Source organism: Hypanus sabinus, chromosome 22 (genome assembly GCF_030144855.1).
Source record: "Hypanus sabinus isolate sHypSab1 chromosome 22, sHypSab1.hap1, whole genome shotgun sequence".
Taxonomy (NCBI): domain Eukaryota; kingdom Metazoa; phylum Chordata; class Chondrichthyes; order Myliobatiformes; family Dasyatidae; genus Hypanus; species Hypanus sabinus.
This window is the reverse complement of record NC_082727.1, coordinates 6,229,011-6,244,888: the sequence shown is the minus strand read 5'-3', so window position 1 is coordinate 6,244,888 and position 15,878 is coordinate 6,229,011.

Here is a 15,878-nt window from a genome sequence, read left to right as displayed (position 1 = left end):
GATGATAGATTCTGTTTTCCTGTGGAAGAGCTCCATGTAGATGTGCTCAGTGGAGGAGAGGGGTTTAACAGTGATGGACTTGGTTTCACTACTTTTCCATTCAAGGGCATTGGGGTTTCCATAGCCGGTCAAGATGCCTCCTGTCAATATATTCTCCACCATACCTACAGAAGTTTGTCAAAGTTTTAGAAGACATGCCGAATCTTCGCAAACTTCTAAGAAAGTAGAGGAGCTGCCATGTTTCCTTTGTAATGGCACTTGCGTGCTGGGCTCAGAACCGATCCTCTAAAATGATAACAAGTAATTAAAAGTTTCTGTTGTCCCTTTCCACCTCTGATACCCCTTCCCACGCCCACCCCAATGGCCCTCCAGTTTTCTCCTCCGGAATTCAATCATCACCTCCTTGGTTTTGCTAACATTGAGTGAGAGGTTGTTATTGAGGCAACACTCAGCCAGATTTTAAAATTGAAATTGGTAGTACTACTGGTTTGCTATTGTCACATTGGTATTAGTAATTGTATTGATTTATTGGAATTGATTCATTATTGTCATGTCATATGCACTGAGATAGTGAAAAGCCTGTCTTGAATATTGTTCATATGGACCAGGTCTTCGCATTGATGTAGAACAAAGCAAAACAATAGCAATGCACATTAAAGTGTAATAGCTACAGTTAACTACAGTGCAGGTAAACAATAAAGTGTAAGGTCATAACAAGGTAGATTGTGAGGCTGAGTCCATTTTATTGTACTAGGATGCCATCATTACAGCTTGTAACAAGATAGGGTGAAAATCTTTATGTGCCATTCATGCCACACAACAATGTACAACAAGGTAGTAAAAAAAGAAAACTGATAGAGAATATTGTGCTACTGCTACAGAGAAAGTGCAGTGCAAGTAAATAAATAAATTACAAGGGCACAAGTAGGTAGTCTGGGAGGTTGTTAATTCATCTCTGGTGTATGAGAAGTTTGCTCAAGAATCCAATAACTGTCATTGAGTCTGGTGGTATGTGCTCACAAGATTTGGTGTTTTCTACCAAATTGGAGGCCGAGCCGAAAGAAGGACCAGTGTGTGAAATTCAGTGATGAGCATTTGCAGCCCACTGGGGTTGGGAAATGTAGGCAGAGTCAGTGGAGGGAAGGCTGGTTTGTGTGATGGACTGGGCTGCAAGCACAGCTCTGTTGAATTATCAAGGCAATTATAGACCACAATATCTGGCCCTTCAGCCAACCCATGTCCATGCTGACCACCAAGTACCAACCCTAGATCTATAGGTTCTCTGCACTGGCAATTCAAGGCAACTGAGTTACTTTTGCCCATCAGCTTAGTCCTCACACAGCTCCATGTCTTAGCAAGAGCACTAGCTGTTATTGAAAGCAGACTAGGGGTGAGGACAATTATATCATTGCAAATGCAGGAAGTGATAATAGCATTGCAAAATTACTGGTTAAGCCTCAACTCAAATACGCATTGAGGTAGATTGTGAGGCTAAGGGTCCATATTATTGTACTAGAGAACTATTCAATGCATGATTCAGATAATCATATATTTAACCCTTGGAAATTCTACTCCAATAACTTAACCATTATGCTATCATTTATAAGAATGAGGGGAGATCTCATTGAAAACTATCAAATATTGAAAGGCCTAAATAGAGTGGATGTAGAGACGATGTTTCCTGTTATGGGAAACTCCAGGATCAGAGGGCATAGCCATTATTACAGCTGTCCTGGAGCCTGTTGGTATGTGCTTTCAGGCTTAGGTGTTTTCTCAAAAATACGAGCAAGTCTGCAGATGCTGGAATTCCAAAGCAACATACACAATATGCTGGAGGAACTCAGCAGGTGAGGCAACACCAATGGAAATGATGTTTCAGGCCACACCCTTCATCAGGACTGGAAAGGAAGGGGGTAGAAGTCTGCCCAATGGAAGAGAGGAGAAGAAAGAATGCCCACTCTGTTATTTGACTATGTTGCCTGTTTTACTGAGGCAGTGAGAAGTTCAGACAGAGTCCATGGAGGAGACACTTTTTTTTGTGTGATATGCTCAGCGGTGTCCATAACTCTGCAGTTTCTTGTTTCTTGTGCAAAGTAATTGCCACACCAAGGCAATAAGCATTCAGCTAGAATGTCATCATTCAGATTGGTAACTTAACTTTCCCACTGGGGCTCCTGCTTGCATTTTTTACCAGATTTTACACATTTCATTTAAAATTTCCCCTATTTCCCCACCAATATGTTGCAGCAAGTTTTGTTTAATGTGCATAGTCAGCTTCCTCCTACAACTGGATCTAATTTGCCAATTTTATTCAGAGAAATCACAAGGATGTAAGAAATCTGAAAATGCTACTGCATTTAATCAATACTGTCTGTTCATGTAGTCATAGATTTTGTCTAATCCTTGGGATCACTAATCTAATAATTTAATAATTTCACAGGGTATGCTCACAGAAGAAATACAGCATGCAAAGATTATCTATTTGATCCTGTCAGCTTGAACCAGTCTGTCCATTCTCCTCTGAATTCTCTCATTAACAAAGCATGTTCACCCACAGAACAGCTGCTCACTGAATATTTTTGATTTTTGCACTATTCTCTGTAAATTCTAGAGAATGTGTTGTGTGAAAATCATAGATCAGTAGTTTCTGAGATACTGAAACCATCCTGTCTGACGCCAACAATCATTTCATGACCAAAGTCATTTTTATCACATTTCTGCCCCATTCTGATATTTCATCTGAACAACAACTGAACATCTTGACCATGTCTGCGTGCTTTTATGCATTGGGTTGCTGCCATATGATTGGCTGGTTAGGTATTTGCGTGAATAAGCAAATGTACAGGGTACCTAAAAATATGGCCTCTGATTCTATATTCAGAAGCTGCTTTAAACAAATGCATTTAATAAAATATAATTATTATAGTAAATAAGGAGCTAATTGTAATGCGCATATGTTCATTTCTGCCTCGTTGCACCTATTAAGTATGGGAGATATATTCTGGTTCATAGACATAATGGCAAAATGACTTCTTTTCAGCCTCATTAGACAACACAAGAAGTTTGTAGTTGGTATATCATTTATCTTAGCTGACAGTTTCTTGCATTTGCTCCTTCATCTCTTCCAGTAGATCAGAGGAAAGAGTCATTTATGGAAAGTAAACCTTCTGGAATGGATTGAAGTAAACAAAGTTTTGCACTAAATTTTCCTAGACTGAGTCCGACGAATATTTCTATTTATCACACTACATTCTGCATCTTTCAGCAGTTCACAAGAAGTGAGGGAGTTAAGATCAAAGTGAGATTTCTTTTGCTTTTGTGGTTATTTTATAATAAATCATTTATGTCAAATTTGGAATATTGTACATAAGATTTAATTCATCTATAGTACATTTGTTTTAACCATAAAAATCTTCTTTAAAGTTAATTGCACCAAACTATTCCCTGCCAATTAAATATGCAAAGCATATTCTTTGGATATTATTTAAAAAAAAACATCAAAACCAGTCTCTTTTCTCCATTTAAATCTGGTAAAAACAGACAGATTAGGGGTAGGAGTCCATCACTTCTACTGACATTGGTGGGAAATGGTCAATGAAATCGTGCACGCATTCCACAAAAAAAAAATTGGAATGAGTTGGTTTGGAAGAGACAGCTGTCTTTGTATTCAAATAGAAAATCTTTTAGAATTTCTACAAGTGTGACCCATTGACAGTTTCATGGGCAGGTGGCTTGTCTTCACTTTTACCATCCATGCTTACAACAGTGAGTTGCCAACAGTACTAAATACGTGTAATTGCAATAGCACCAAAATACAAAGGTGGTGTTATGTTTAAATTTGCCTGTTTGACTATTCTGGGCAAATCATCTGTTTACTCTGTTTACTTCAGCAAGTTATTTCAGCAAGCAACTTTGCTCACTTGCTTACTGCACATAATGCTGCTTGCAATAAAGGGCAGCAATGAAGGTCCTCCTTCTTTGTCTGTCCTTGGCCCCTCAAATGTAAGCTTCTTCATTGCTATATCCATAACAGTTTTACTTTGCTAGTCAGGGTTATTAGCCATGAGCTGAATCTCTGATTCTGGAAGACCAGTGGACCATTCTTAGTCAGGCCTCTACCCTTTGACCTGCTAGCATGAATGACCCTACAGAGAGGCAAAGCTTAAAGCCCTGACTTCAGCCAATGTAGCTCTTCAGGTCATTGTGGAATGCAAGCCTCCAAACCACGACAAGGTTGTGATCCTCTTGGAGGATTAAGTAACTTTATTATCCATTTAAAAAAGACAACACCTCATGCATTTTCAATCAACTGTTAACACTTCTGTTTTGGTATATTCTCCAAGGATGATCACTTTGTCATGGTGGAGAGGTTTGTGAGCTCCTGAGATCCCAAGAGCAATACCTTCTGGAGTTGAGTCATCTGGCACTTAGTTCCTGGAAGGTCAAGGGGGGGAGATTCCTAATTACAGTCCAAATACATACCAGTCGGTAGGTTAATTGATCGTTGTAAATTGTCTAGCGCTGTTAGGTTGGTGGGTTGCTTTGTATATCTAATTAATGAAATAAAAAATATAAAATAAAATAAAAAAGTGTAAAAGAGGAATGGTGAAGGCAGTGCTTATTTAGAAATCTGATGGTGTAGGAAAGAAGCTGTTTCTAAAACAATGAATGTAGGTTTTCAGGCTCCCATCCCTCCTTCCTGATGGTAGAAATGCAAAGAGGACAAATTCTGGAGGGTAAGGGTCCTTAATTATGAATGCCGCCTTTGTGAAGCATCTACTTCTGAAGGTGTCCTCAATGATGATAAGGTTGTCCCCGTGATGGAGCTGTCTCACTCAACAAACCTGCAATTGTGCATATTGGAACCTCCAAAGCAGGCATTGAGGCAGCCTATCAAAATGCTTCCACTGGTACATCAGAAATTTGCTAGAATTCTTACTAACATCCCCAAACTCCTAATGAAGTATAGCTGCTAGCATGTCTTCCTGGTGAGCTAGGTGCCAGAACTGCATTTAGTTTCCCTGAGATTAAAAGGAATCTCTGCCAATCTCCAAAATAAAATGGACGATTGTAGGATTAATGTGCATGGGTGCTTGATAGCTCCTGTCATCTCAGTTCAATCCCTGATTGCAGTGGCACCTGTGTGCTGTGTGCTGTACACTCTCCCTCTGAGCTCGTCTGAGGATGGTTATCTCGTCATGGTGGAGAGGCCAGTGGGTTCCTGAGATCCTGAGAGTGGTGTCTAACCATCTGGTCCTGGTAGGGTCACCCATGCTGACAAGGCCAAGGAGAAGGTTCTAAACAAAGAGCAATCCAACTAAAATGATGAAACTTCACAATGGAAATGAAAGGTGGAAGAAGGCTGCTGCAGTAAAGTCCTGCATTCCAAGCCACATGTGGTGGCTGCCCGTGTTAGACAAAGTCATGTGCATGCATTCATCATTAAGGGAATCCATCAGAATATGACCCCAGAGAAAAGCGATTAGGAGAACATAATTTACAACACGACCGATTGCACTAGTACCGTGACATATGGTCTTCTTCCAGTTGTTCTGGCTTCCTCCCACACCCCAAAAACATGTAGATCATTAATGGAATCTGGAGGTGGCCGATGGGAATGTGGGGAGAATGAAAAAATGTGATTAGTGAAGGTTCACTGCAGTAAAGGATGAGAGTAAATGAGTTTTTGATCGTCGACGGGGGATGAATTTCCATCCGATCTGTTTTCTTATCACCAGATTCAATGGCCCAAACTGAGATGAGATTTGATGTTTTTATATGTTTCTATTCAAAACATATGCTTGCATATTTATCAGAAAATATTTCAATGGAAGGAAGTAGGTTGGTGTATTTGTTTTTAAAGAACATTTTTGTTGTTAAGCCTGATGTGCAATAAATTAGTTAGGTCTTATGCACAGTATGACAATTTTGGCACAAACAAATGATTTTGATTACAAATGACTCTAAAATCTTGTTTGGATTTCTACCCCCTCACAACTTGTGATGTGCTTTAAGATAATGTACATTGCTTTGTACCAGAAATATTTCTTGTACACTGGCTATGAAAATTCAGTGGAAAACTTCCTTGTTCACTTGAACCCAATCCATAACCCAGACTGGAGAGCTGCAGTAACACAGCGGTTAGCATAATTCTTTACAGCACCAGGTGCATGATCGGGGTTTAATTCCCACTGCTGTTGGCAAGGAGCTTGTGTGGATTTCCTCTGGGCACTCCAGTTTTATCCCACATCCCAAAGATGCACAGGTTAGGGTTAGTAAATTGTGACCGTGCCACGGTGGCATCAGAAACACGCTGACACTTGTAGGCTTCCCTCTGCAAAATCCTCACTGATTCAATTTGATGCAAATGGCATATTTCACTTTATGTTTCAATGTACGTGTCAAAATAAAGCTAGGCTTTAATCACTTTTCTTTAATCCGGAAGTTTTCCTCTCAGTGAATAATTCTGTCCTCTTAGCTGCTGAATTTGATGCAAATGCAAGTGGAAGGAACTGTCAGCTGGAACTAATGATATACAAACTACAAATGTCTTGTCTGAATCAAACTCAGTAGGACAAAGGTCCAGTTTCTCTATTTTATGGCACTATAACTTATAGCCTCTGTTGCAATAAACTGGAATATGCTTTTGATCAGACAGAAGAAGAGCAGATGATTTATGTGGTATATCTGTAGGTAGATATATAAATTGTAAGTGTTAATTATGCAGAACATGCATTGATGTCATCATACAGTGACTATTGATAAATACTCTACTCTACAGTTAGAATGGCAGATGAAAAGAAATGTATTAACTACCTGGGTGGATTAAGCTTACATAGATTCAGGTCCAAGACTCTGCTCCACCAGCCCATGTTTCGTGTTTTTATGGAGTGTGGGAGATTGTATCCTCTGTTTCAGTGTTTGGAAGAGGCTGCTTCTTAAGTATTGGTTGCAATTCAGCTTTGTGCTCATGATCATTAGGCAATGAAGAATCATGTCTTATTCCCAGTATAAATAAGATTTGGGCGGTGTTGTAACGAAGGGTCTCAGCCCAAAATATCAACCATTTATTCAAGTTTAAGTTAAATTATCATTCAATCATACATGAATATGGCCAAACAAAATAGCATTCCTTCAGGGCCAAAATTCAAAACACAGTGGCAACAGTTATACACAAATCACACATATACGACAGCAGTAAACATCCAGGCACGCAAAAATAAATATATACAGCCCAAGTCCCTGAGTGAAAAGTCCTGTGGTGCACAGGTGTTGTTGGCAATAACAAGCAGTTCTTAGAAGTCCACAGACGAATGTACACAAGCAATCCAGCTTGTTTTCCACTGAGGAAACACTGGAGAGCAGCATCAGTGGAGAGGCCTGCCCCAATCCAGCATGGATGCCCAGCTGGACTGTTGCAATGGACAAGCCTGCAAAATGCTGCCTAGGTCTTGCAACAACCAAGGCCACACAACTCCCTCCACCCCCACCCCACCGTTTGTCTCATAAATATACCACTGTACTGGACTTGCAGTATTTTGTATTACTAATGTCCAACAGGATCTTGCAATTGCAACAAAAGCTTCCAAAACAATTTTTCACTGTTAGACTGCATATTGCCTTCATGCATCAATCCAATGTCTTTCTACAGCAGGCAGCAACATGGTCCACATTGTCCACCTCCTTCTGCTCCTCCTCCAACAATCAATTCGATGATCATTGTCCTGCAGTACATTAAGTTCCTAATGTCCAGTATTGTCTTGTGATCATAAGAAAGACCTTTTAGAAAAGACAAAATCACCTGTGGTTGGCTGCTGTGTCCAAACGTACCACCATCTTCATCAGGTGCAGCCTGACCTGCTGAGTTCCGAGACCCTTCGTCAGGACTCATATAATGACTGGTCCCTCATAGCCCCATACATGAGGCATGTCTGTCTCAGATATACATGCTCATCGTCAGTTTGATGGGTTGGTCAACATTCTGTTCTGTATTATCATTATTTGTGAAACTATGAAACATGATGTATTTGGGGAGAGTTATCCATGTAATCTCTGTTAAGTTTGCTTACTTTGGATATAAAAGGCCCATGCATTCATGGTTCTGGGTTTCCAGAGGCTTTGCAACCACATGCTAGCAGCCTGCCGGACTCTGTAGGTATGAAGCACAGCAGTCCTCTCTGCTCTGTATCAATGAGTGATTGCCGCTCCCCTCTATATGAATGAATGCTTGCAGCTTAACTAGTTCTGTTTGAATGAATAATGGCAGGTCAGTACTGTATGAATGAATGATTGCAGCTTACCTGATACCCACAAGAATAATTGATGGCAGCTTACCTGACCTGCGTGCCTGAGAAGTTATTGTAGAACTATCTTTCTAAGATGAAGGTGGACATTTTAGTATCATTCATGCATTCTGAGACTATGATCTCTAACCTTACTGCCGTTTTTATTGCCCCATTCATAGAAAGTGCTTTTGCACTGTGATGAAATGTCAAATTTTTGTTTTATTTTCTTGTACAAGGACTTTCTCAGGTTTGTATGAGGGTTTCAGAACACTCCTCATTTTTCATAGGTGTCTTATAACAGATATGGCACAGAAATAGAAGACACAGATACTGGAAACTGGAGCAGAAAGGAATCTGCTGGAGGAATTCAGCAGGTTGAGCAGAGGAATAGCACGGTTGGCTTTTCGGGTTTGAACTTTGAACTGAAACATCGACAGTTCCTTTCCTCCCACAGATGCTGCACAACTTGTTGAGTTTCTCCAGCAGATTACTTGTGGTTTCAGGTTCTAACATCTGCAGTCTCTTGTGTCTATATTGAAACTGTGCCCCTGCAAGAGTTAAAGCCAGATAATTGGAGTACAGAAATAAACGCAAGTGGTAGCAAAATCATGCTAAGTTTCCAGAAAGATCTAAGTGGCACGGTTTCTAGAGATGGTGTTTTAATTGGTTCAATGGAATTTATACCCAAATTGAATAAAACAAAGCCCAGGGGGTAAGAAAGAGGTGAACTGCAACGCAGTAACACGCAATTTTATTTATTTTTGGTTGACAGAACACGGCTGTTAAAAACTACTCAGTTTCTCTCTATGATGAAAATTGTGTCTGTAAATAGAAAAAAATAAGCACTCCTGATGTTTAGTGAAATATAAAATAAGTTCAACAGTTTCAGTGCATAGGTTAATGCATGTCTGTTCTTAAACAACAAAGCTCAGCACTAAATTTGCCAATATATAATAAAAAAAAATCAACTCTGCAGATTTGCAAGCGACTTCTTTTATGAAAGACTCGAGCAAGTTAGAGCAGCCCTATACTACCATAGGTCATGGGAAATAACTGAAAATTATACAATAGGACACACTGGTAATCTTTATTTAGCTTCCTTTCAACTTTTATACTGAGGAGAGACCAGAAGAATTTAGCTGAGTCGGGATGTGCAATTATCCATCAAGGTCCTGTTTGGCATAGTCCAGCCTGTTAATCTCAGACCAGAACCAAGCTGATTCAGAAGCCTTCCTCAGAATATAGAGCAGAGAACAGTACAGCAAAGGAGCAATCCTTCAGCCTATGATATCTGTCATGTATATGCTGCCAATTTATACTTGATATTTCCCACACCAATGTAACTTACTCATTGTGGAATAAACCAAAAGGACAGAGTTAGGAGTATGAGAATGTGGACGGAGATGTGAAAGAGGTGATTGGGTTGAGAGTCTGACAGAAGTTGGGAACAAACTGTTCTTAAGTCTGAGATGCTGGCTTTCCATCTCCTGTATTGAAAGCAGTATCGCCAACTGACCCCCTTAGCTCGTACACTCTCACCAACAGAGCTCTACCATTCTCTCACTGCTACACCTGGCAGGAGCTACAGAAGCTTTAGGTCCCACATCACCAGGTTCAGGAACTGTCATCACCCTACAGTCATCAGGCTCCTGAACTGGATAACTTCACTCCACAACGTACAGGCTCACTTTCAAGGACTCTACAACTCATGTTCTCAGTATTATTTAATTTTTATTTGCACAATTTTTCTTCTTTTGCACATAGATTATTTGTCAATCTTTATTTATGTGTAGGTTTTTAAGTTCTATGGTATTTCTTTATTTACTTGCAAATGCCTGCAATAAGATAAATCTCAGGGTAGTATATGCAAGCATATGCATACTTTGATAATAGATTTACTTTGACTTTGAGAAGAGAGAAAAAGGGAATGGTCAAGGTGGCAGCCATCCTTGATGATACTTCCAGACTAGTGAGATAATGTAGAAGACTGGCAGAGAATACAACATGATGTAGATCATTTGTAGATATGGGCAAAGAAATGGCAGATGGAGTTTAACACAGATAAATGTGAGGTGCTACACCTCAGTGGGATAAATGCAAGGTGACAATTCTCAACACTGAGCAGAGAGATCTTGGGATGCAGATTCATAGCTCCCTGAAAGTGGCTACACAGGTTGATAAGTTGATTAAGAAAGCTTGCTTTAAGTAGTCAAGACACTGAGTTTAAAAGTCAGGAGGCTGTGTTGCAACTTTATAAAACTCTGGTTAGGCCATATCTGGAGGATTGCGTACAGTTCTGGTTGCCCCACTATAAGAAGGTTGTTGACACTTTGGAGAGGGTGCAGGAGAGATTTACCAGGATGTTGCTTGGTTTAGAGGGTACCTGCTATCACGAGAGGCTGGATAAATTTGGGTTGTTTTCTCTGAAGTGTCAGAGGCTGAGGTGAGATTTGATAGAGGTTAACAAGATTGTGAGAGCCCTAGACCAGTGGACAGAGAGTATCTGTTCCCCAGGGTTGACACCAGAGGGTGTGCATTGAAGGTGAGAGGAGGTAGATTCAAAGGGGATGTGAGGGGAAAGTTTATTTACTCCGAGTGGTGGATGACTGGAATGCACTGCCTGGAATGGTGGTAGAGGCAAATACATTAGAGGCAAATATATTAGAGGCTTTTAAGAAACATTTGGATAGTCACATGGATGTGAGGAAAATAGAGGGATACAGACATGGTGTAGGTAAGAGGAATTAGTGTTGGGTGTTTTAGATTTGGTTTTTAGCTGGTTCAGTACAACATTATGGGCTGAATGGCCTGTTCCTTTGCTGTACTATTCTGTGTGCACGAAGCAATGCACTATGATGGTGGACTGGAAGGAAGGAAATGACAAGCCTGTGATAGATTGCCCTATTTACCACTCTTTGTAGGTTAACTCTTTGAACTGTTAAGAGCAGTTCAAATTCCATAGCAGTCTGACAGGCAATGAATCAGAGCTGCTCTGTTGATGACAGGATACTAGATACCCTCAGTGGTCACGTTATTACAGACCTCCTGTGGCCACAAAGTGCATGTTCATGATCTTCTGCTGCTGTATCCCAACCACTATAACTGTTGATGTGTTGTGCATTTAATGACGTCTTGCTTGTAATGTGTGGTTATTTGAGTCACCTTCCTGTCAGCTTGAAACAGTCTGGCCATTCTCCTCTGAGAAAGCAACAGCAAAGCACTCCAAAGACTACTTGTTCACCCAGTCTTCAACCTAATAAGGAAGAAAGAGATGTCTCCGTGTCACAGCGAGAGGAGAGATATAACAAACAACTTGCATGTTTACAATGTTAAAATTCCATTGTGTCACGTTTTTTGAGCTCTGTGTCCAAAGATCTCAGGTCTCTGGGCACACAGCCAAAGATCTTTCAGATCCCACAACACACTGGTCCAGGATACTGACCTTCGATCCACCCGTCTCCAGAGTCCCGCGACCCTAGGCCTCCAAAGGCAAGCCAAACTCTTAGGCAGCGCCCTTGGCATGTCAGATAATGGCCAGTCGTGACACCCTGAGAGGGGGTCTAATTCCCACAAAGAACCAAAGTCAGCATGTAACTCTTCAACAGAACCCTGAAAGGGAAAAATTCAGCCATTAAAGATGGAAATAGACCTGTTTCCGAAGATGCAAGCAAATGAGTTGCCATTTAGCACCATCTTGACTAAGGTGTCGGTGCCATCTTTAAGGTGTTGGAGAGGATGTCAGAAGCAAGTTTTTTTTTAATGTGTTGCCAAGGAAGTTGGTAGTGACAGAAACATTAAGGACATTTAGGATTCTCTTAGGCACATAAATGAATGAAAAATGGAGGGCTATGTGGGAGGAAGGGTTAGATTGATCTTGAAGTAGGTTATAAGATAGCAGAACATCTTAGGCTGAAGGGCCTGTAGTGTATTGTGCTGTTCTATGTTCTATGGTTCAAACTGATCTGTTGCTTTGATCATAGGTCTCCTTTGATTAATCATTGTGTAATCAAACAGTGATGCTAAATGAACAAACTGGTCCTTAAGCTTTCTCTATAAAGCATTTGAATCATTTCAAAGTCCTTTGTCCATTGAAGTACCAAAGTGGCATTGCAAACAGTCTCTTCATGGTGTAATGCTAACTCACAGCCCTATCTACTTTCAATTAGATGCACACAACCGAGTACTGGACACAGAGTCAGAAGCTTTAGTTATGATGTCCAATTTTTATCCCTCAGACAACATTGCAAAAGATTTAGATGGCCAAGTGGCATTCATTTCAAATTCCTGCAACCTGGGATCAGTTCTGACCTACAGTGCTATCAAAAGTAAAAAAAACCTCAATATGTTTATTATTGTTCCCATATACCACCTCGTGAGTCATTTTCTTGCAGGCATTTGCAGGAAAATACAGAAATACAGAACTGTAGAAAATGTGCAAATAAAAATAAATAATCCTGAGAACGTGAGTTGTAGAATCTTTGAAAGCAGGCTGTGGAATCGGTTCAGAGATGCGGTGCATGGAGTTATCCAGAGGTCCAAGAGTATTGATGATCATCCGTGAGAAGTTTACACATTTTCTCTGCTTGTCTGGGGACAAATCATGCAAAAGAGGTTGTAAATACTTACATATGCTAGATTGCACAAGAAACGATTGAGACAATGGGTTAATCGTAATCTTATAAATGTGATTGGGAGAAAAGGTAACTCTTGTTTAATTGAAAAGCTCATTCTGAGTTCTAATTGCTGAAACAAAATATAAGTGCTGGTGCTGGAAATCTAGCATAACACACACAAAAAGCTGGAAGAACTTTGTAGGTGAGGCAGCTTCTGTGGAGAGGAAGAAACAGCTGACTATTCATTAGGACTGGAAAGGAAGGGGCGAAGCCTGAATGAGGAAGTGGGAGGAGGGGAAGGTGATATGTGAGAGCAGCTGAGGGGAAAAGTAGGTGGGTGGGAGAGGGGGAGAGGGATGTGTTATTTATTAAAATATTTGTTGCAGTGACATCAATTTTAATGTCATGTTTGCAAAGAATGCCTATTTCCAAACCGGATCTTGAGATTTAAATGAAGATGTTGTTACAGAAAAGGATGCTTCTCTTGCTCTATAAACAGACATATAGCCTTAGTTGGCTACAACAGTGGATGTCTTTTTCCAGAATAAACATTTAATAATAACTTCTCCCCACCATTATGTGAAGGTCTACACACTGCTCCTAATTTTACTGTATGGATGTGATATAACAAGAAAGCAATTTGAAAGCTATGAAGCATCTGTCCATAGTAAAATTTTACAGATGCACACATTTCCCAAGTGTCACCCACCAGATGTTCTTCCTTGCATAAACTATAGATTTCTGTGTTACACTTGAGAAATGTATAAAACAACAAAAGCTTCCGCCAACAGTGGAAAATATTGGATCCACAACTTGTGCAGCATCTTAATTGATGTGAGCATGACCGTGGTTAACATGCAACTAAACTGTATTCAAAAAAGAAGACATTGCCCAGGCTACATTGTGATTGAGCTGCTGGTTTGGCAGAGAGTTGTTGGTGGTTCTCATGTCTCAAGTGTTAGCAAGTTTTCAAAATCAATGCTTGTCTGCAACGTGGAAGGGGGGAAAGTATTGAAGGTAAGATCCAGTCTCCCCAGACTCTTTACTCTGCCACTGAACCCAGGAACAATCAGTAGTGTACTGGATTGAGAGGCAGGACACACAACTTATCTGGCATCTCAGCCTAACACCAACTAAAACCAATGACTTTAATATGCCCTAACTATTTAAATACAGCTGCCAAGCTTCATTAAATAGATAAATGGTTTCTTATTTTTTATTTAACATTGAAAGTTTTAATTAATATGTGTTAAATCCGACTTTAATTCAATTTATTGTTTTTGATGTTTATGGTTTACATATAATTTTTCCATGTTATTTATGTTTATCTTTCTTTAAATCTCTTTCCTCTCCAAGGACATTTGGAAAGAGGGAAGAGGCAGTTTGAAGGCTATCAGGGTGGGTTGCAGAGGAAACCATGAACTTTCCGTTGTCTGTCCTTCATCCAAGGATTGCTCCTCCCCATGGTAGAGCATCAGCACTGGGCTGGGAGCCACAAGACCACAAATAGTAACAGAAACCTCAGAACTGTAGCTTATTAGCCTAGAAATTTCATGCTGCTGGATCCGAATTTTACCAACTCCTGTCGTCATTCTGAATTTACAGGGAAAGGACTGTCCAATGCCATCAGTGTTTCACACCCACTCCCAGGTCCCTATCATGGGTGCTTCAAGATTTCAGCCCCCCAATCTACAATCGCCCAAGATTGCTATTTGACACCATTCTGCTGTTCTGCATTGTAACTATTATTAGCGTTTATTACTACTATACGTATTGTGTACTCTGTAAGCTTGACATAGGAAGGAGTTTCATTGCACCCAGGTGCATGTGACAATAAACTAATCTAATCTAATTAGTGATAAATCTTGCTGTCAATCAGATGCTTGTTATTTTGTATATGCGAGGACTGGGCCGCAAGCTGCAGTCTCCCCTGGGGGTGGCATCAGGGCTGGTATGCTCTACGGGAGGTGGTGTGCTGCAGCGTCTAGGCCGGAGTTAGTGCTGCCTTCTTCCCAATGTCTGTTCAGCAGAAGACAAGCTCTGTTGTGGTCAACTGTGGATTGATGGTGTGACTCCTTTATTGTGTGATTGTGATATCATTTGTGCTTGCCATCTTGTATGTACTTTGTGCTGTGTATGACTGTTGGTGTTATGTTTTGCCTCTTGACGGTGGAGTATCGCTGTTTCATCGGGTTGTATTCCTGAGTGGAATGACAATTAGATTTGAATTGAATTGTATTAGTCTCCCATCTCAGATGGCTTTGGGATGTGGGAGGAAATGGGAACATCTGACTGAAACTGTATGATGATAGGGAGAATGTGAAATCACCATGCAGACAGCACAAGGGGGTCAGGACTGAACTCTGGTCTGGGGAGCTGTCGGCCAGCAGCTTTCCTAGTTGTACCACTGTGCTGCCAGCAAGTACTCCTGGGGCTGGTTTCCATCTGTGCTGATTGACCAGCTGGGCCAAAGGTATAAATGACAAGACACCCTGAAGAGCTGTAAATCCAATGAGGAATATCCAGGGGGAGGACATTTAACCCTCATGTCTGCTGTACCATGCGACAAGATCATGGCTGAACTATCTCAGAACCACTGTCCTGTCCTGACACCATTTCCCCAGATTCTCTCAATATCTAAAAGCCTATCCATCTCTGTCATTAGTGCCATTACACTAATGACAGTGATGGATAGGCATTTGGATATTGAGAGAACCTGGGGATGGTGTTGATGGTGGACCCAGTGGCAAGGGACAGTGGAAACTATTTGATAAAAAGCTTCTGTTTTGTACTGTATATTGCACCTTAGACAAGCACATTTACCTGCAAATTGCCTCTCCATTATGTTAGCATGAGACTTAACCCCTTTCTTTCTGCTAGAGGTGCAGAAAGTGACACTGCAGAGAATGAAAAAAACCCACAGGAATTTGTGTGCATCATTTAATTGCCACTTTGAGCTCTTCCATTAAACTACTCTGAA